Consider the following 13,025-nt stretch of genomic DNA (forward strand, 5'->3'; position numbering starts at 1 on the left):
TTCTGCCGGGTCAGCTGAACAGTGTATTTCTACTTAACTACCCCCTATCAGGAGAGACCTCAGGGCTGCATCTTTTGAGCGCACTACTGAGCCTGAAAATCGTTTACAACCCCACTTACAAGTAAAACTAGCTAAAATGTGCCTGGCTGCTGTTCACTGAATAGCTCATTCTGGGTACATTTTTGGTATACATTTGCTTCTGCCGGGTCAAATGAGCAGTGAATTTCTACTTAACTACCCCCTATCAGGAGAGACCTCAGGGCTGCATCTTTTGAGCGCAGTACTGAGCCTGAAAAGCGTTTCCAACCCCACTTACAAGTAAAACTAGCTAAAATGTGCCTGGCTGCTGTTCACTGAAAAGCTCATTCTGGGTACATTTTTGGTATACATTTGCTGCTGCCGGGTCAGCTGAGCAGTGAATTTCTACTTAACTACCTCCTATCAGGAGAGACCTCAGGGCTGCATGTTTTGAGCGCAGTACTGAGCCTGAAAAGCGTTTACACCCCCACTTACAAGTAAAACTAGCTAAAATGTGCCTGGCTGCTGTTCACTGAATAGCTCATTCTGGGTACATTTTTGGTATACATTTGCTTCTGCCGGGTCAGCTGAGCAGTGAATTTCTACTTAACTACCCCCTATCAGGAGAGACCTCAGGGCTGCATCTTTTGAGCGCAGTACTGAGCCTGAAAAGCGTTTACAACCCCACTTACAAGTAAAACTAGCTAAAATGTGCCTGGCTACTGTTCACTGAATAGCTCATTCTGGGTACATTTTTGGTATACATTTGCTTCTGCCGGGTCAGCTGAGCAGTACATTTCTACTTAACTACCCCCTATCAGGAGAGACCTCAGGGCTGCATCTTTTGAGCGCAGTACTGAGCCTGAAAACTGTTTACAACCCCAGTTACAAGTAAAACTAGCTAAAATGTTCCTGGCTGCTGTTCACTGAAAAGCTCATTCTGGGTACATTTTTGTTATACATTTGCTTCTGCCGGGTCAGCTGAGCAGTGCATTTCTACTTAACTACCCCCTATCAGGAGAGACCTCAGGGCTGCATCTTTTGAGCGCAGTACTGAGCCTGAAAAGCGTTTCCAACCCCACTTACAAGTAAAACTAGCTAAAATGTGCCTGGCTGCTGTTCACTGAAAAGCTCATTCTGGGTACATTTTTGGTATACATTTGCTGCTGCCGGGTCAGCTGAGCAGTGAATTTCTACTTAACTACCTCCTATCAGGAGAGACCTCAGGGCTGCATGTTTTGAGCGCAGTACTGAGCCTGAAAAGCGTTTACACCCCCACTTACAAGTAAAACTAGCTAAAATGTGCCTGGCTGCTGTTCACTGAATAGCTCATTCTGGGTACATTTTTGGTATACATTTGCTTCTGCCGGGTCAGCTGAGCAGTGAATTTCTACTTAACTACCTCCTATCAGGAGAGACCTCAGGGCTGCATCTTTTGAGCGCAGTACTGAGCCTGAAAAGCGTTTACCACCCCACTTACAAGTAAAACTAGCTAAAATGTGCCTGGCTGCTGTTCACTGAAAAGCTCATTCTGGGTACATTTTTGGTATACATTTGCTTCTGCAGGGTCAGCTGAGCAGTGAATTTCTACTTAACTACCTCCTATCAGGAGAGACCTCAGGGCTGCATCTTTTGAGCGCAGTACTGAGCCTGAAAAGCATTTACAACCCCACTTACAAGTAAAACTAGCTAAAATGTGCCTGGCTGCTGTTCACTGAAAAGCTCATTCTGGGTACATTTTTGGTATACATTTGCTTCTGCCGGGTCAGCTGAACAGTGTATTTCTACTTAACTACCCCCTATCAGGAGAGACCTCAGGGCTGCATCTTTTGAGCGCAGTACTGAGCCTGAAAAGCGTTTCCAACCCCACTTACAAGTAAAACTAGCTAAAATGTGCCTGGCTGCTGTTCACTGAAAAGCTCATTCTGGGTACATTTTTGGTATACATTTGCTTCTGCCGGGTCAGCTGAGCAGTGAATTTCTACTTAACTACCCCCTATCAGGAGAGACCTCAGGGCTGCATCTTTTGAGCGCAGTACTGAGCCTGAAAACCGTTTACCACCCCAGTTACAAGTAAAACTAGCAAAAATATGCCTGGCTGCTGTTCACTGAAAAGCTCATTCTGGGTACATTTTTGGTATACATTTGCTTCTGCCGGGTCAGCTGAGCAGTGAATTTCTACTTAACTACCTCCTATCAGGAGAGACCTCAGGGCTGCATCTTTTGAGCGCAGTACTGAGCCTGAAAAGCGTTTACCACCCCACTTACAAGTAAAACTAGCTAAAATGTGCCTGGCTGCTGTTCACTGAAAAGCTCATTCTGGGTACATTTTTGGTATACATTTGCTGCTGCCGGGTCAGCTGAGCAGTGAATTTCTACTTAACTACCTCCTATCAGGAGAGACCTCAGGGCTGCATGTTTTGAGCGCAGTACTGAGCCTGAAAAGCGTTTACACCCCCACTTACAAGTAAAACTAGCTAAAATGTGCCTGGCTGCTGTTCACTGAATAGCTCATTCTGGGTACATTTTTGGTATACATTTGCTTCTGCCGGGTCAGCTGAGCAGTGAATTTCTACTTAACTACCTCCTATCAGGAGAGACCTCAGGGCTGCATCTTTTGAGCGCAGTACTGAGCCTGAAAAGCGTTTACCACCCCACTTACAAGTAAAACTAGCTAAAATGTGCCTGGCTGCTGTTCACTGAAAAGCTCATTCTGGGTACATTTTTGGTATACATTTGCTTCTGCAGGGTCAGCTGAGCAGTGAATTTCTACTTAACTACCTCCTATCAGGAGAGACCTCAGGGCTGCATCTTTTGAGCGCAGTACTGAGCCTGAAAAGCATTTACAACCCCACTTACAAGTAAAACTAGCTAAAATGTGCCTGGCTGCTGTTCACTGAAAAGCTCATTCTGGGTACATTTTTGGTATACATTTGCTTCTGCCGGGTCAGCTGAACAGTGTATTTCTACTTAACTACCCCCTATCAGGAGAGACCTCAGGGCTGCATCTTTTGAGCGCAGTACTGAGCCTGAAAAGCGTTTCCAACCCCACTTACAAGTAAAACTAGCTAAAATGTGCCTGGCTGCTGTTCACTGAAAAGCTCATTCTGGGTACATTTTTGGTATACATTTGCTTCTGCCGGGTCAGCTGAGCAGTGAATTTCTACTTAACTACCCCCTATCAGGAGAGACCTCAGGGCTGCATCTTTTGAGCGCAGTACTGAGCCTGAAAACCGTTTACCACCCCAGTTACAAGTAAAACTAGCAAAAATATGCCTGGCTGCTGTTCACTGAAAAGCTCATTCTGGGTACATTTTTGGTATACATTTGCTTCTGCCGGGTCAGCTGAGCAGTGAATTTCTACTTAACTACCTCCTATCAGGAGAGACCTCAGGGCTGCATCTTTTGAGCGCAGTACTGAGCCTGAAAAGCGTTTACCACCCCACTTACAAGTAAAACTAGCTAAAATGTGCCTGGCTGCTGTTCACTGAAAAGCTCATTCTGGGTACATTTTTGGTATACATTTGCTTCTGCAGGGTCAGCTGAGCAGTGAATTTCTACTTAACTACCCCCTATCAGGAGAGACCTCAGGGCTGCATCTTTTGAGCGCAGTACTGAGCCTGAAAAGCGTTTCCAACCCCACTTACAAGTAAAACTAGCTAAAATGTGCCTGGCTGCTGTTCACTGAAAAGCTCATTCTGGGTACATTTTTGGTATACATTTGCTTCTGCCGGGTCAGCTGAGCAGTGAATTTCTACTTAACTACCCCCTATCAGGAGAGACCTCAGGGCTGCATCTTTTGAGCGCAGTACTGAGCCTGAAAACCGTTTACCACCCCAGTTACAAGTAAAACTAGCAAAAATATGCCTGGCTGCTGTTCACTGAAAAGCTCATTCTGGGTACATTTTTGGTATACATTTGCTTCTGCCGGGTCAGCTGAGCAGTGAATTTCTACTTAACTACCTCCTATCAGGAGAGACCTCAGGGCTGCATCTTTTGAGCGCAGTACTGAGCCTGAAAAGCGTTTACCACCCCACTTACAAGTAAAACTAGCTAAAATGTGCCTGGCTGCTGTTCACTGAAAAGCTCATTCTGGGTACATTTTTGGTATACATTTGCTTCTGCAGGGTCAGCTGAGCAGTGAATTTCTACTTAACTACCTCCTATCAGGAGAGACCTCAGGGCTGCATGTTTTGAGCGCAGTACTGAGCCTGAAAAGCGTTTACACCCCCACTTACAAGTAAAACTAGCTAAAATGTGCCTGGCTGCTGTTCACTGAATAGCTCATTCTGGGTACATTTTTGGTATACATTTGCTTCTGCCGGGTCAGCTGAGCAGTGAATTTCTACTTAACTACCTCCTATCAGGAGAGACCTCAGGGCTGCATCTTTTGAGCGCAGTACTGAGCCTGAAAAGCGTTTACCACCCCACTTACAAGTAAAACTAGCTAAAATGTGCCTGGCTGCTGTTCACTGAAAAGCTCATTCTGGGTATATTTTTGGTATACATTTGCTTCTGCAGGGTCAGCTGAGCAGTGAATTTCTACTTAACTACCTCCTATCAGGAGAGACCTCAGGGCTGCATCTTTTGAGCGCAGTACTGAGCCTGAAAAGCGTTTCCAACCCCACTTACAAGTAAAACTAGCTAAAATGTGCCTGGCTGCTGTTCACTGAAAAGCTCATTCTGGGTACATTTTTGGTATACATTTGCTTCTGCCGGGTCAGCTGAGCAGTGAATTTCTACTTAACTACCCCCTATCAGGAGAGACCTCAGGGCTGCATCTTTTGAGCGCAGTACTGAGCCTGAAAACCGTTTACCACCCCAGTTACAAGTAAAACTAGCAAAAATATGCCTGGCTGCTGTTCACTGAAAAGCTCATTCTGGGTACATTTTTGGTATACATTTGCTTCTGCCGGGTCAGCTGAGCAGTGAATTTCTACTTAACTACCTCCTATCAGGAGAGACCTCAGGGCTGCATCTTTTGAGCGCAGTACTGAGCCTGAAAAGCGTTTACCACCCCACTTACAAGTAAAACTAGCTAAAATGTGCCTGGCTGCTGTTCACTGAAAAGCTCATTCTGGGTACATTTTTGGTATACATTTGCTTCTGCCGGGTCAGCTGAGCAGTGAATTTCTACTTAACTACCTCCTATCAGGAGAGACCTCAGGGCTGCATCTTTTGAGCGCAGTACTGAGCCTGAAAAGCGTTTACCACCCCACTTACAAGTAAAACTAGCTAAAATGTGCCTGGCTGCTGTTCACTGAAAAGCTCATTCTGGGTACATTTTTGGTATACATTTGCTTCTGCAGGGTCAGCTGAGCAGTGAATTTCTACTTAACTACCTCCTATCAGGAGAGACCTCAGGGCTGCATCTTTTGAGCGCAGTACTGAGCCTGAAAACCGTTTACAACCCCACTTACAAGTAAAACTAGCTAAAATGTGCCTGGCTGCTGTTCACTGAAAAGCTCATTCTGGGTACATTTTTGGTATACATTTGCTGCTGCCGGGTCAGCTGAGCAGTGAATTTCTACTTAACTACCTCCTATCAGGAGAGACCTCAGGGCTGCATGTTTTGAGCGCAGTACTGAGCCTGAAAAGCGTTTACACCCCCACTTACAAGTAAAACTAGCTAAAATGTGCCTGGCTGCTGTTCACTGAATAGCTCATTCTGGGTACATTTTTGGTATACATTTGCTTCTGCCGGGTCAGCTGAGCAGTGAATTTCTACTTAACTACCTCCTATCAGGAGAGACCTCAGGGCTGCATCTTTTGAGCGCAGTACTGAGCCTGAAAAGCGTTTACCACCCCACTTACAAGTAAAACTAGCTAAAATGTGCCTGGCTGCTGTTCACTGAAAAGCTCATTCTGGGTACATTTTTGGTATACATTTGCTTCTGCAGGGTCAGCTGAGCAGTGAATTTCTACTTAACTACCTCCTATCAGGAGAGACCTCAGGGCTGCATCTTTTGAGCGCAGTACTGAGCCTGAAAAGCATTTACAACCCCACTTACAAGTAAAACTAGCTAAAATGTGCCTGGCTGCTGTTCACTGAAAAGCTCATTCTGGGTACATTTTTGGTATACATTTGCTTCTGCCGGGTCAGCTGAACAGTGTATTTCTACTTAACTACCCCCTTTCAGGAGAGACCTCAGGGCTGCATCTTTTGAGCGCAGTACTGAGCCTGAAAAGCGTTTCCAACCCCACTTACAAGTAAAACTAGCTAAAATGTGCCTGGCTGCTGTTCACTGAAAAGCTCATTCTGGGTACATTTTTGGTATACATTTGCTTCTGCCGGGTCAGCTGAGCAGTGAATTTCTACTTAACTACCCCCTATCAGGAGAGACCTCAGGGCTGCATCTTTTGAGCGCAGTACTGAGCCTGAAAACCGTTTACCACCCCAGTTACAAGTAAAACTAGCAAAAATATGCCTCGCTGCTGTTCACTGAAAAGCTCATTCTGGGTACATTTTTGGTATACATTTGCTTCTGCCGGGTCAGCTGAGCAGTGAATTTCTACTTAACTACCTCCTATCAGGAGAGACCTCAGGGCTGCATCTTTTGAGCGCAGTACTGAGCCTGAAAAGCGTTTACCACCCCACTTACAAGTAAAACTAGCTAAAATGTGCCTGGCTGCTGTTCACTGAAAAGCTCATTCTGGGTACATTTTTGGTATACATTTGCTTCTGCAGGGTCAGCTGAGCAGTGAATTTCTACTTAACTACCCCCTATCAGGAGAGACCTCAGGGCTGCATCTTTTGAGCGCAGTACTGAGCCTGAAAAGCGTTTCCAACCCCACTTACAAGTAAAACTAGCTAAAATGTGCCTGGCTGCTGTTCACTGAAAAGCTCATTCTGGGTACATTTTTGGTATACATTTGCTTCTGCCGGGTCAGCTGAGCAGTGAATTTCTACTTAACTACCCCCTATCAGGAGAGACCTCAGGGCTGCATCTTTTGAGCGCAGTACTGAGCCTGAAAACCGTTTACCACCCCAGTTACAAGTAAAACTAGCAAAAATATGCCTGGCTGCTGTTCACTGAAAAGCTCATTCTGGGTACATTTTTGGTATACATTTGCTTCTGCCGGGTCAGCTGAGCAGTGAATTTCTACTTAACTACCTCCTATCAGGAGAGACCTCAGGGCTGCATCTTTTGAGCGCAGTACTGAGCCTGAAAAGCGTTTACCACCCCACTTACAAGTAAAACTAGCTAAAATGTGCCTGGCTGCTGTTCACTGAAAAGCTCATTCTGGGTACATTTTTGGTATACATTTGCTTCTGCAGGGTCAGCTGAGCAGTGAATTTCTACTTAACTACCTCCTATCAGGAGAGACCTCAGGGCTGCATCTTTTGAGCGCAGTACTGAGCCTGAAAACCGTTTACAACCCCACTTACAAGTAAAACTAGCTAAAATGTGCCTGGCTGCTGTTCACTGAAAAGCTCATTCTGGGTACATTTTTGGTATACATTTGCTTCTGCCGGGTCAGCTGAACAGTGTATTTCTACTTAACTACCCCCTATCCGGAGAGACCTCAGGGCTGCATCTTTTGAGCGCAGTACTGAGCCTGAAAAGCGTTTCCAACCCCACTTACAAGTAAAACTAGCTAAAATGTGCCTGGCTGCTGTTCACTGAAAAGCTCACTCTGGGTACATTTTTAGTATACATTTGCTTCTGCGGGTCAGCTGAGCAGTGAGTTTCCACTTAACTACCCCCTATCAGGAGAGACCTCAGGGCTGCATCTTTTGAGCGCACTACTGAGCCTGAAAAGCATTTACAACCCCACTTACAAGTAAAACTAGCTAAAATGTGCCTGGCTGCTGTTCACTGAAAAGCTCATTCTGGGTACATTTTTGGTATACATTTGCTTCTGCCGGGTCAGCTGAACAGTGTATTTCTACTTAACTACCCCCTATCAGGAGAGACCTCAGGGCTGCTTCTTTTGAGCGCAGTACTGAGCCTGAAAAGCGTTTCCAACCCCACTTACAAGTAAAACTAGCTAAAATGTGCCTGGCTGCTGTTCACTGAAAAGCTCACTCTGGGTACATTTTTAGTATACATTTGCTTCTGCGGGTCAGCTGAGCAGTGAGTTTCTACTTAACTACCCCCTATCAGGAGAGACCTCAGGGCTGCATCTTTTGAGCGCACTACTGAGCCTGAAAAGCATTTACAACCCCACTTACAAGTAAAACTAGCTAAAATGTGCCTGGCTGCTGTTCACTGAAAAGCTCATTCTGGGTACATTTTTGGTATACATTTGCTTCTGCCGGGTCAGCTGAACAGTGTATTTCTACTTAACTACCCCCTATCAGGAGAGACGTCAGGGCTGCATCTTTTGAGCGCAGTACTGAGCCTGAAAAGCGTTTCCAACCCCACTTACAAGTAAAACTAGCTAAAATGTGCCTGGCTGCTGTTCACTGAAAAGCTCATTCTGGGTACATTTTTGGTATACATTTGCTTCTGCCGGGTCAGCTGAGCAGTGAATTTCTACTTAACTACCCCCTATCAGGAGAGACCTCAGGGCTGCATCTTTTGAGCGCAGTACTGAGCCTGAAAACCGTTTACCACCCCAGTTACAAGTAAAACTAGCAAAAATATGCCTGGCTGCTGTTCACTGAAAAGCTCATTCTGGGTACATTTTTGGTATACATTTGCTTCTGCCGGGTCAGCTGAGCAGTGAATTTCTACTTAACTACCTCCTATCAGGAGAGACCTCAGGGCTGCATCTTTTGAGCGCAGTACTGAGCCTGAAAAGCGTTTACCACCCCACTTACAAGTAAAACTAGCTAAAATGTGCCTGGCTGCTGTTCACTGAAAAGCTCATTCTGGGTACATTTTTGGTATACATTTGCTTCTGCAGGGTCAGCTGAGCAGTGAATTTCTACTTAACTACCTCCTATCAGGAGAGACCTCAGGGCTGCATCTTTTGAGCGCAGTACTGAGCCTGAAAACCGTTTACAACCCCACTTACAAGTAAAACTAGCTAAAATGTGCCTGGCTGCTGTTCACTGAAAAGCTCATTCTGGGTACATTTTTGGTATACATTTGCTTCTGCCGGGTCAGCTGAACAGTGTATTTCTACTTAACTACCCCCTATCAGGAGAGACCTCAGGGCTGCATCTTTTGAGCGCACTACTGAGCCTGAAAATCGTTTACAACCCCACTTACAAGTAAAACTAGCTAAAATGTGCCTGGCTGCTGTTCACTGAATAGCTCATTCTGGGTACATTTTTGGTATACATTTGCTTCTGCCGGGTCAAATGAGCAGTGAATTTCTACTTAACTACCCCCTATCAGGAGAGACCTCAGGGCTGCATCTTTTGAGCGCAGTACTGAGCCTGAAAAGCGTTTCCAACCCCACTTACAAGTAAAACTAGCTAAAATGTGCCTGGCTGCTGTTCACTGAAAAGCTCATTCTGGGTACATTTTTGGTATACATTTGCTGCTGCCGGGTCAGCTGAGCAGTGAATTTCTACTTAACTACCTCCTATCAGGAGAGACCTCAGGGCTGCATGTTTTGAGCGCAGTACTGAGCCTGAAAAGCGTTTACACCCCCACTTACAAGTAAAACTATCTAAAATGTGCCTGGCTGCTGTTCACTGAATAGCTCATTCTGGGTACATTTTTGGTATACATTTGCTTCTGCCGGGTCAGCTGAGCAGTGAATTTCTACTTAACTACCCCCTATCAGGAGAGACCTCAGGGCTGCATCTTTTGAGCGCAGTACTGAACCTGAAAAGCGTTTACAACCCCACTTACAAGTAAAACTAGCTAAAATGTGCCTGGCTACTGTTCACTGAATAGCTCATTCTGGGTACATTTTTGGTATACATTTGCTTCTGCCGGGTCAGCTGAGCAGTACATTTCTACTTAACTACCCCCTATCAGGAGAGACCTCAGGGCTGCATCTTTTGAGCGCAGTACTGAGCCTGAAAACTGTTTACAACCCCAGTTACAAGTAAAACTAGCTAAAATGTTCCTGGCTGCTGTTCACTGAAAAGCTCATTCTGGGTACATTTTTGTTATACATTTGCTTCTGCCGGGTCAGCTGAGCAGTGAATTTCTACTTAACTACCCCCTATCAGGAGAGACCTCAGGGCTGCATCTTTTGAGCGCAGTACTGAGCCTGAAAAGCGTTTCCAACCCCACTTACAAGTAAAACTAGCTAAAATGTGCCTGGCTGCTGTTCACTGAAAAGCTCATTCTGGGTACATTTTTGGTATACATTTGCTGCTGCCGGGTCAGCTGAGCAGTGAATTTCTACTTAACTACCTCCTATCAGGAGAGACCTCAGGGCTGCATGTTTTGAGCGCAGTACTGAGCCTGAAAAGCGTTTACACCCCCACTTACAAGTAAAACTAGCTAAAATGTGCCTGGCTGCTGTTCACTGAATAGCTTATTCTGGGTACATTTTTGGTATACATTTGCTTCTGCCGGGTCAGCTGAGCAGTGAATTTCTACTTAACTACCTCCTATCAGGAGAGACCTCAGGGCTGCATCTTTTGAGCGCAGTACTGAGCCTGAAAAGCGTTTACCACCCCACTTACAAGTAAAACTAGCTAAAATGTGCCTGGCTGCTGTTCACTGAAAAGCTCATTCTGGGTACATTTTTGGTATACATTTGCTTCTGCAGGGTCAGCTGAGCAGTGAATTTCTACTTAACTACCTCCTATCAGGAGAGACCTCAGGGCTGCATCTTTTGAGCGCAGTACTGAGCCTGAAAAGCATTTACAACCCCACTTACAAGTAAAACTAGCTAAAATGTGCCTGGCTGCTGTTCACTGAAAAGCTCATTCTGGGTACATTTTTGGTATACATTTGCTTCTGCCGGGTCAGCTGAACAGTGTATTTCTACTTAACTACCCCCTATCAGGAGAGACCTCAGGGCTGCATCTTTTGAGCGCAGTACTGAGCCTGAAAAGCGTTTCCAACCCCACTTACAAGTAAAACTAGCTAAAATGTGCCTGGCTGCTGTTCACTGAAAAGCTCATTCTGGGTACATTTTTGGTATACATTTGCTTCTGCCGGGTCAGCTGAGCAGTGAATTTCTACTTAACTACCCCCTATCAGGAGAGACCTCAGGGCTGCATCTTTTGAGCGCAGTACTGAGCCTGAAAACCGTTTACCACCCCAGTTACAAGTAAAACTAGCAAAAATATGCCTCGCTGCTGTTCACTGAAAAGCTCATTCTGGGTACATTTTTGGTATACATTTGCTTCTGCCGGGTCAGCTGAGCAGTGAATTTCTACTTAACTACCTCCTATCAGGAGAGACCTCAGGGCTGCATCTTTTGAGCGCAGTACTGAGCCTGAAAAGCGTTTACCACCCCACTTACAAGTAAAACTAGCTAAAATGTGCCTGGCTGCTGTTCACTGAAAAGCTCATTCTGGGTACATTTTTGGTATACATTTGCTTCTGCAGGGTCAGCTGAGCAGTGAATTTCTACTTAACTACCCCCTATCAGGAGAGACCTCAGGGCTGCATCTTTTGAGCGCAGTACTGAGCCTGAAAAGCGTTTCCAACCCCACTTACAAGTAAAACTAGCTAAAATGTGCCTGGCTGCTGTTCACTGAAAAGCTCATTCTGGGTACATTTTTGGTATACATTTGCTTCTGCCGGGTCAGCTGAGCAGTGAATTTCTACTTAACTACCCCCTATCAGGAGAGACCTCAGGGCTGCATCTTTTGAGCGCAGTACTGAGCCTGAAAACCGTTTACCACCCCAGTTACAAGTAAAACTAGCAAAAATATGCCTGGCTGCTGTTCACTGAAAAGCTCATTCTGGGTACATTTTTGGTATACATTTGCTTCTGCCGGGTCAGCTGAGCAATGAATTTCTACTTAACTACCTCCTATCAGGAGAGACCTCAGGGCTGCATCTTTTGAGCGCAGTACTGAGCCTGAAAAGCGTTTACCACCCCACTTACAAGTAAAACTAGCTAAAATGTGCCTGGCTGCTGTTCACTGAAAAGCTCATTCTGGGTACATTTTTGGTATACATTTGCTTCTGCAGGGTCAGCTGAGCAGTGAATTTCTACTTAACTACCCCCTATCAGGAGAGACCTCAGGGCTGCATCTTTTGAGCGCAGTACTGAGCCTGAAAAGCGTTTCCAACCCCACTTACAAGTAAAACTAGCTAAAATGTGCCTGGCTGCTGTTCACTGAAAAGCTCATTCTGGGTACATTTTTGGTATACATTTGCTTCTGCCGGGTCAGCTGAGCAGTGAATTTCTACTTAACTACCCCCTATCAGGAGAGACCTCAGGGCTGCATCTTTTGAGCGCAGTACTGAGCCTGAAAACCGTTTACCACCCCAGTTACAAGTAAAACTAGCAAAAATATGCCTGGCTGCTGTTCACTGAAAAGCTCATTCTGGGTACATTTTTGGTATACATTTGCTTCTGCCGGGTCAGCTGAGCAGTGAATTTCTACTTAACTACCTCCTATCAGGAGAGACCTCAGGGCTGCATCTTTTGAGCGCAGTACTGAGCCTGAAAAGCGTTTACCACCCCACTTACAAGTAAAACTAGCTAAAATGTGCCTGGCTGCTGTTCACTGAAAAGCTCATTCTGGGTACATTTTTGGTATACATTTGCTTCTGCAGGGTCAGCTGAGCAGTGAATTTCTACTTAACTACCTCCTATCAGGAGAGACCTCAGGGCTGCATCTTTTGAGCGCAGTACTGAGCCTGAAAACCGTTTACAACCCCACTTACAAGTAAAACTAGCTAAAATGTGCCTGGCTGCTGTTCACTGAAAAGCTCATTCTGGGTACATTTTTGGTATACATTTGCTTCTGCCGGGTCAGCTGAACAGTGTATTTCTACTTAACTACCCCCTATCCGGAGAGACCTCAGGGCTGCATCTTTTGAGCGCAGTACTGAGCCTGAAAAGCGTTTCCAACCCCACTTACAAGTAAAACTAGCTAAAATGTGCCTGGCTGCTGTTCACTGAAAAGCTCACTCTGGGTACATTTTTAGTATACATTTGCTTCTGCGGGTCAGCTGAGCAGTGAG

The sequence above is a fragment of the Lissotriton vulgaris genome, unplaced genomic scaffold (genome assembly GCF_964263255.1).
Source record: "Lissotriton vulgaris unplaced genomic scaffold, aLisVul1.2 SCAFFOLD_498, whole genome shotgun sequence".
NCBI classification, from domain to species: domain Eukaryota; kingdom Metazoa; phylum Chordata; class Amphibia; order Caudata; family Salamandridae; genus Lissotriton; species Lissotriton vulgaris.